We start from the raw sequence: 10,115 nt of genomic DNA on the forward strand, positions 1-10,115 counted from the left end.
CATCTGGGGATATTTACATTGTCACTACTGGGGGAAGGGTGACACTGACATGCAGAAAGCAGAGGCCTGGGACACAGGGCACAGCACACCCCACAACAAAGAGTTATCCTGAATATCAAGACTGAGAAATCCCAGCTTACATCAGATATAGAATAGTGGTTATGAGTATGGGCTTCCCTGGTGACTCTGTGGTAAAAAAAAAAAAAAAAAGAAAAGAAAAATCTACTTGTCAATTCAGGAGACATGGGTTCAATCCCTGGGTTGGGAAAATCCCCTGGAAAAGGAAATGGCAACCCATTCCAGCATTCTTGCCTGGGAAATCCCATTGACAGCAGAGCCTGGCAGGCTACAGTCCATAGGGTCTCAAAGAGTCAGACACAACTTAGCTACTAAACAACAAAAAAAGAGGTTGTGAAGGTCATAATCAGCTGGAGAGTTTTTTTTAAACTACAGATGGCTGGATTCCCACCCCAGATTTTCTGATTCAATAAGTCTGGAGAAGGATGTGAAAATGTGCATTTCTAACAAGTGTCCAAGTGATGCTGATGTTGCTGAATCAAACCACACACTGAGAACCATTGATCTAGGACACCGTTCTCAAATTCGGTTGCATATTGAAATCACTAGGTGAAGTTTTTTTAAATATGGATGCCTGAGTCCCATCTCTTGAGGGGATGATACCACTGATGAGGTGTGGACCAAATACTGGAGTTTTTTAGAGTTTTCTCACATGATTCTGGGGTGCAGCCAAGGTTGAAGCCACTTATCTAGGAATATAATATAGACCAAAAAAAGACAAAAAAGCCCAAACTGGTCCCTTATATTAAAGGCTTAGATGGGGGAGGAAGGAGTTGGAGACATGGCCAGTAAGGTCAAAGGGAAATTAGGAGCGGGCACTGTTGCCATGCCAAGACAGAGCTGTTCAAGGTGAAGACAACAGTCTGATTAGTCCAGAATCCTACATTCCTATGAACTACAGCCGGGAAGTTTGGTACCAGCTGTTACATTGCCTAGAGTCTAAAACTTTTAGAAAAATATCTTTCTTTCCAACCTTCTCTGATCTCAGACCTCTTGCTGAACTCTATTCAAGGGTTCACCTGAAAGACTACCCTCATCAGTACTCAGTTAAAAATCCAAGGCCACTGAAATGTACACTCTCTGCTCTCAGTGGGCCAAAGCAATGACAGATTTAAGTTTTCTCATTTTACCGTTGATCAAAAGGATGCTGCATGGCCAGCTGCACAGCTGGTAGTTGGTAGAGATCAGGCAAGAAGAACTCAGGCTTCCTGGTTCTCCTCTTCATGTACCTTATACTCTTCAAATCATTTTCATCTGCAAAGAAAATCTTAGGAGTAAGTGCCTGGACCCAGTGGCTTAATGTCAGACTCGCTCCTCTGTTTGCAAGCTGTGCTCCATTGTTCGGCAGTGGGTGTGTGTCAGGAATTCTCATGGGTAGAGCCAGGTCAGGGCTGGGGTTTCCCTGATGACTCTTCCAGGTGGAATGTGTTAGCTAACAAGCCAATGCTTGTGTCAGGCAGGTAAAGCCCACATCCGATGGATCAAGGACCTGGAATCTTTCATTAGGTAATCGGTTTCCTTTGTACCAGACCCAACAAGCTGGAGTTCTGGGCTCTGCCTCCCAAGCTGTTGTTCTTGCAGTGACCTGGCTGTTGGTAAGGTCACATCACTAACTGACTGTGCCCAGCTCAGTGTGAGTTCTGTGGCAGACATGGATGAGCAGAGTGAGTCTGATGAAAATCCCTCTCATGGCCTTTATTCCACAGCTGGGGTATGGGGAGTGCTGGCAGGGAAGCCTCCGTCTTCCCAAAGATCACCCTGAGCGGGGAGAGACCTGAGGGTAGGAGTTTGGCTGAGCATAGAAAGGGGCATTACGGGTACCCCAGTCTTTTCTGGTAGGTTTCACCTCTAGTGGGCTATTAGGTTTGCTAAGTCCTAAGGAATAAACTACCTGCAAACGGAAAACTCCAGAGCTTCCCATCTAGTGTACCATAAAATAAACACTCCTTCCCCTTTCTAGTAACCCGAGGATAAACAAAAGTGTGTAAACACAAAATGACCTTAGAAATAATATGGGTCTTTTCAAGACCATATCAGTTTTCTTTAAACCAGCCCCAAGCTAAACTTACAGGCTTAAGACAACAACCATTTATTTAGCTCATACTAATGAGCTAATAATGAGCAAAATATTGTAGGTCAACTGATAGCTCTGGTCTGGGCCAGCTCGATGGATGTTTCTGGGCTCTTACGTGCTGATCCCTGTGGTCAGCTGGGACATCACTGGTTGATCTGGGGTGGCCTCACTCACATGTCCAGTGGTTGTCTGGCTGTTGGTTGGGGCAACGGGGATGGCTGAGCTGAGCATCTCTCTTCCTCCAGCAGACAAGCTCACACTTCTTCACTTGGGTGGTCTCAAAGTTCCAAAGAGCATCAGGAAAGAGCAACCCTCAATGCCCAAATACTTTCTGCTCTCATCACACTTGCTACTGTCTTATTGGCCAAAGCAAGTCACATAACTGAGTCAGAGGCAGATCTCTAAGATTGTAAGCCTGACCCAGCAGTCTCCCCTACTTCCTCATCTTCCAAAATAATTGAGTGGCATGAGTTCTTCGGTGCTAAGTCACTTCAGCAGTGTCTAACTCTTCGCAGCCCTATGGACTGTAGCCCACCAGGCTCCTTTCTCCATGGGGATTCTCCAGGCAAGAGTACTGGAGTGGGCTGCCATGCCCTCCTCCAGGGAATCTTCCCCACCCATGGTTTGAACCTGTGTCTCTTATGTCTCCTGCAGTGGCAGGTGGGTTCTTTTACCACTAGCACCACCTGGGAAGCCTGGGTCTTCAGTATTGGTAGAAAACAGTTACAACTTCTCATTGATTGATGATGGAGAGGGCATTTTGGGGTGAGGTAGGGATATATAAATCACGCCTTATTTATGTCTTTGATTTGTTGAAATGAACATGTCAAAACACCCCACACATCTATGCCCCAAACAGGAACAGAACTAATACAGAAAAACCTGGGAGAACTTTTTTGGCCAACCCAATAACAGAACACATAATGAAATAAAAAGCTTAAGCTCATTAAATAATGTAATGAATAGACTTAAATAACTTAAGTAAATTATGAAACCCATAATGGAGGAATTAAAGTTAGGATGTTAATGTAACTGCAAGGTGAAGATTATATGGCCTGACCAATGTTTTGTGGTTCCTCTATGTCCTGTCAACCTATTTTATAGGCCAATTTGTGAAAAACAACTTCTTAATATACTAAAATATTTTTTAAAAATTTCTACACTATTGCTTAAATGTTTTCTTTTTATTATTGTTGTTATTTTTCCAATAGTTCCAAATAATAAAAAAAAAATGTGTGCCTATTTTCTTAAATTTATTTCTGAAGGTAAAATTAAATGCAATCTGTTAGATAAACTTGGTTTTTTCCCTTTTCAATAAAAATCCCCACAGTTAGTTCACTGTGTCAAATATACACTTAAAATAGGGAAAGGAGAACAATACTGGCTTCCACTATGAGATGCAAAATGTGTATTTTAGCAGCTTTGTTTATCCGTGATAAAACTTGTCATGTTCATTGCAAATACTACAGCTAAGTTGCCTCCTTCTGACATACTGAGTCATAGTAGCTGACAAACAAGAAGCTGCAAACATGTAGACCGTTTGTCAGTATTGGGGGCACCTCGTTCCTTGGACAGCAGAACTGGAAATTATGGCACACTGAACACACGGAGTCCATGCACATCGGCCTTGTCTGTCAGCACACATGCAAGGATAGGCTCGTAGAAGTCCTGTGAGTGAAACTTCAGTAACTCACCTCAAGGGGAAGAGATGGAATGGAGTCAAATTGCTAGGCTGGCCAAAAGGTTTGTCTAGGATTTTCTGTAAGGTGTTAAGGAAACACTTGAATGGATTTTTGGCCAGCCGAATACTTGCATCCTCAGGCTCCCTTATTAAGTATAAGAAAAGCCAGAGAAAGGATCCTCTTTCTCTTTCCATCTAATTCTAACCAAGTCAGTGAAGGGATCTCTTCTACAGCCTGCCTCCAAAGGTTCAAGGCAAAATCATCTCCCCCTCTCCACTCCAAAGACAGTCACTGCTCTCAAGGCATGTCCCAGAATGAAGATGGAGCAAAATGCTATGGATTAACTACCAAGGTTTACAGAACGAGGGCCAAACATTGACCCAGGGTACAAAATTTTTTACAGACTAGGAATCTGACAATGTTGACAGACCCCAGTTCTTCCATAAATCTTTTTAATATTCACAATTGGATCCAAGATAATCCGAATGTAAAATAGATGTAGTCATGTTTGCAACATATATCTGTGATTTCTGGAAACATGCTTATGTAAGCATAATCCTAAATCTCCAAGCTATATACACGCATATCCACATACATTAGCACGTATATAATCACCTGTCACAATACTCATGGTCAGCACTCTTGGTTCTCCGCTCTTACTCCCTTTAACTGGCGGGTGTGTCCATTCATCAACTGCTGTGGGTATTTTACAACTGTCCCCTTATTTGGATAATTGCCCTTGGCCAAATCAGATCTACTTTGCCTGGAAATTTATACTCCCTGCTCCTGGAAGCCATGGAGAGATAGCCAATGGCTGACTGACAATGACTGTTTTAAAAATTAAGATAAAGGCCAGTTTCCTTGCCCCAAGGTAGGACCAACCATGGTACAATTCATGCTTCGGGGCCCTCCGAGGGATGAGGCTGCAGCTCAGCTCCAGATGAGACCACCCACATGCTACATGCCTTCGCTGACCCACCGATCCCCTCACTCCCTTTCTCCTAAGACCCCTTCTTTCTTAAGCCCCGGGCACTGTATCCCTGTCTCAGGCTCTGCTTCTAGGGAACCCCACATGAAATAACTCCTCATCACTGATACTGAAAATTTTCAGCAACTAGGACCCTAACATGGGTGTTTTCTTGGTCTAATTTCACTTTTAATTTTCTAAGTTATTCACCACCACATAATTTCAGTTTGACCATATGCTTGACAAGATATCCTCTCCTCTCCCCACCTCAGTCTCTGTCATTCACGTAGGCAACAGACTGCGTTCCTTAGGTTGGAATTGCCTGACACGTTCCTATAGAAACTCAAAGCTCATTTGCTTTCTTTACAACAATGTATAGATTGGATTACCTCCTACTCCTTGCAGGTTGGGGGGTGTCAGGGGGCGTGGGGTGAGGGGAAGAGAGGAAACTTTCAAAAATAATGCTTTGGAAACAGTAATCTCTCTTGAACTTGAAACCCACAGACAATGGTCACGGGATTGGCTGGTCCTGGAAAACTTCCCATAAGAAGACCATTCTGTGAAACCAGTGAAGCTGACCCAGTCTCGATAAGCTATCTCTGAAGGGCGTAATGTGTCCAATATTTTCTTATCATCTTCCCTGTGTGCTTTCAGAACACATTCAATGCTGCTTTCTTCTCCCACATGCAATTTATTCTCTGCCTTTGTATTCTTTGCCTTTGTGGGTTCTTAAACACACTGGGGATGGAAAAACAAAATAAAAGGAAAGGAAAAACCTAAGTAACCATGCCTGTACTGCATAACCACAGTTGACATCCATGCAGAAGGAGGCCTGTCACTTGGAATTCAATAAATATGTCCAACCATCATGGCTCAATGTCACTTTCACCTTTTTCTCTCTTTTCATCAGATGTAGACATGAACAAATTAGAAATGGATGATGGCTCATCTTTTACTATAATGGTCATACTTCTCATAGCTAAAGTTCACCAAACACTTCAAGACTGTTCTAACTGCTCTGCACAATGAACTCCCGTAAACAACAAAGGTCCTTCTAGTCAAGGCTGTGGTTTTTCCAGTGGTCATGTATGGATGTGAGAGTTGGACTATGAAGAAAGCTGAGCACCGAAGAATTGATGCTTTTGAACTGTGGTGTTGGAGAAGACTCTTGAGAGTCCCTTGGACTGCAAGGAGATCCAACCAGTCCATTCTAAAGGAGATCAGTCCTGGGTGAACTTGGAAGGAATGATGCTAAAGCTGAAACTCCAGTACTTTGACCACCTCATGTGAAGAGTTGACTCATTGGAAAAGACTCTAATGCTGGGAGGGATTGGGGGCAGGAGGAAAAGGGGACGACAGAGGATGAGATGGCTGGATGGCATCACCGACTCGATGGATGTGAGTTTGAGTGAATTCTGGGAGTTGGTGATGGACAGGGAGGCCTGGCATGCTGCGATTCATGGGCTTGCAAAGAGTCGGACACGACTGAGCGACTGAACTGACTGATCTTATGAGGCAGGCACTACTTTTTAGAGAGGAGAAACTTTATCCTAGGACTCCATGTAGAAATCCTATGTCACACTGATCTTTCCTCTCTCATATAATCTAACTTTTGAAGGCAAACCTCCCTTTAAAAATTCTGTCTGATGTATAGTCAGTGTGTGCTTTAAAAAGAAATGATAGTGCTAAAAAGGCAATTTTTAATAAAAGCTAACTATGTGCCTTTTGCGGGGCTTCCCTGGTGGCTTAGTTGGTAAAGACTACACCTGCCAATGCAGGAGACACAAGAAACCTGGGTTTGATCCCTGGGTCGGGAAGATCCCCTGGAGGAGGAAATGGCCACCCGCTCCAGTGTTCTTGCCTGGGAAGAACAAGAACATGGACAGGCCACAGTCCACGGGGTCACAAATTGCTGGACGTGACTCAGTATGCAAGTGCCTTTTTTACACATAACTTTTCATCATGAAAGCAATGCCATCAGTACTGGCAGTTCAGTACTCAGTTCAGTACCTTTATCAGTTCAGTCGCTCAGTCGTGTTCAACTCTCTGCGACCCCAAGGACTGCAGCATGCCAGGCTTCCCTGTCCATCACCAACTCCTGGAGCTTACTCAAACGCCTGTCCATCGTGTCGGGGAAACTGGGGCTTGGAGAAATTACATGACTTGTCCAGTGTGAGATTCAGGCTGGCTCCTCATAGATGTGGGTCCAAAGCAAGAACATGAATGAAGCTGTCCATCTTCTCTATATAGCATCAAAGCCATCCATACTCACAAGAGGCTGAGCGTGCAACATGCAGAGAGTTTAGGCCACCTGTCCCGGCTGCATCCACATGCTGCAGCCCTACCCACAGTGCCACTCCGCCAGCCTATAAGCACATACACTGGCAGTGCCATTTGCTCTCATGTGGATACACTGGGGGACAGGCAGCCCCCTGTAAGTCCAAGAAAGGACTTAAGAGAATTTGGCAAGAAATTCTGATCCAGGTTACGTGGAGCATGATCTCAAAGGGAGAGTGTGGGATCCAGGTGGGTACATCTCTCAGACCTGTGGACTTCTTGCCCTCTGAGGAGAAATGCAGTGGAAAAAAAACAAGGCCTAGCTTGTTGCAGCAGAGGGCTCACAGGAGGGAGAACGGGACCCACTCCACAGCTCTGAAATGTTTGAAATGCAGTGTCTGACTCCAGATCTCACACAGCCCTCACCCTTCAGCTCTACCCTTCTGCCAGAGCTTAACTTCCTCTGGTTTATGAATTTCTTCAGTTCAAAAATGAATTGCAGAGCCATCCCACTGTTTTTCATGCTTTAGATGGGAATAACAGTATGCCTTGGAGGATCACATGAGTAAACAAAGATGGCCTTTTAAAAGTTCTAAAGGATAGATGATCAATAGGCAATGCTGAGCAGAATTCTTTCCATACTTAGAATGCTTCTCTCAAGAGTTCAAGGCCCAGACAAATAATTAACAAGAATCTACACACCTGCCCACCTGTAGCAAAAAAAGAGAAGCAGAAGTTCAAGGTCTTTAAGGTAAATGATGAGGGTAGGAGTAGCTATTAAGTGCTAACACCTAGCATGGGGATTTGGAGCATACTAGCTGCTCAATGAGTATTTCATAAAGAAATAGATAAAATGAGGTAGCATGAATTTGTGAGTAGAGTTGAAGTATTTGACTTTTCTTTCTCTTTGACCAATTAGAACTTGTCTCTTCTTGATAAGATGGATTTGATATACCATATCAATGCCAATCTGGTTACTCTGTGTCCAACTAACAAACATTTCACATCTTTATGTCTTAAAAGAGGCTTCAGTTCTAATGAGGTGGATGAAACTGGAGCCTATTATACAGAGTGAAGTAAAGTCAGAAAGAAAAACACCAATACAGTATACTAACGCATATATATGGAATTTAGAAAGATGGTAACAATAACCTTGTATACGAGACAGCAAAAGAGACGCTGATGTATAGAAAAGTCTTTTGAACTCTGTGGGAGAGGGAGAGGGTGGGATGATTTGGGAGAATGACATTGAAACATGTATAATATCATATATGAAACAAGTCGCCAGTCCAGGTTCGATGCACTATACTGGATGCTTGGGGCTGGTGCACTGGGATGACCCAGAGGGATGGTATGGGGAGGGAGGAGGGAGGAGGGTTCAGGATGGGGAACATGTGTATACCTGTGGCGGATTCATGTTGATATATGGCAAAACCAATACAATATTGTAAAGTTAAAAAATAAAATAAATAAATAAATAAATAAAAATAAAAAAAGAAAACAACAAAAAAAGAGGTTTCAGTTTTGGGGTAAAGCTCCAGTACTCCTTGGATATTTCAGATGCAAAATCTACCTTAAAACTTTTTCAGCTGTTTAAGGACTAGCTGCCTCCCATTAGGACTATGTGAGATACCATCACACGGCTTTTTCACCCTGTTTTTCTCCTGATCTTTCAATCAGTCACTAGATACAGATCCAGAGATTTGAACACCCACTTATCCACTTCCCCTCTAAAATGCCAGATTTGTAATATGATGAGTAAAAAGTGGATATGTGTTCTTAATTTCTATGAAAATCATGTTCAATCATGGTATGTGTATGTGTGTGTGTATGTGGAGAAAGAAACAGAAAGACAAGAGAGATAAGTGTATCAGTGAATGGAAATTAAATAAGTATCATTGATTTACCTCCAAAACCAAGTAGAAAAATAAAGTTTTTTGTGTGTGAGATACACACACACACACACACATATATATATAACACATACACACACGTGTGTATGAAAGTGGAAGTGTTCGTCACTCAGTCGTGTCCAACTCTTTTGCCTTCCTAGCCTGGAGGGCTATAGTCCATGGGTCACAAAGAATTGGACTTTCACTTTCATTTTGAACTTTCCTGATGGCTGGGCTTCCTTGATGGCTCAGATGGTAAAGAATCTGCCTGCAGTGGGGGAGACCCAGGTTTGATCCCTGGATTGGGAAGATCCCCTGGAGAAAGGACTGGCTACCCACGCCAGTATTCTTGCCTGGAGAATTTCGTGGACACTGGAGACTGGTGGGCTACAGGCCATGGAGTTGCAATGAGTCAAATATGACTGCGTGACTAACACACACACATGGACTTTTACATATATATATATATATATATATACATATATATACACAAAATCATTGAGAACTATATGGTTAAAGATATATAAATATATAAAATAATAAGTCAATTTAATTCCAAATATTCATATGTGAAAACCCCACTGATGTAAAAAGAACACACAAACAACAACAACAAAAAATAAATTTCAATAATCTGTGCTATAACATAAAGAACAGACTTGCAGACACAGTGTGGGGAGGAGAGGGAGAGGGTGGGACAAATAGAGAGAGTAGTCCTGTCCAACTCTTTGTGATCCCATGGACTGTATTCTCCAGGCCAGAATACTAGAGTGGGTAGCCTCTCCCTTCTCCAGGGGATCTTCCCAACCCAGGGATAGAACCCAGGTCTCCTGCATTGCAGGCAGATTCTCTACCAGCTGAGCCACAAGGGAAGCATATATACCTTACCATGTGTAAAATAGATAGCTAACAAGAACATGCTGTAGAGTGCAGGGAGCTGAGCCTAGGGCTTGGTGATAACCTAGAGGGCTGGGATGGGGGGTGATGGGAGGGAGGTTCAAAATGGAGGGGTTACACGTGTACTTACAGCTGACTCACATTGTTGTAAAGCAGAAAACAACACAACATTGTAAAGCAATTATCCTCCAATTTAAACAAAATCTGCTATTTTTTTATACCTTGGAGCCAGAATACTTAAAAAATGT

This window comes from Bos grunniens, chromosome 13 (genome assembly GCF_055505025.1).
Source record: "Bos grunniens cultivar Pamir isolate PY7600 chromosome 13, Bosgru_T2T1.0, whole genome shotgun sequence".
In the NCBI taxonomy this organism is placed as follows: Eukaryota; Metazoa; Chordata; class Mammalia; order Artiodactyla; family Bovidae; genus Bos; species Bos grunniens.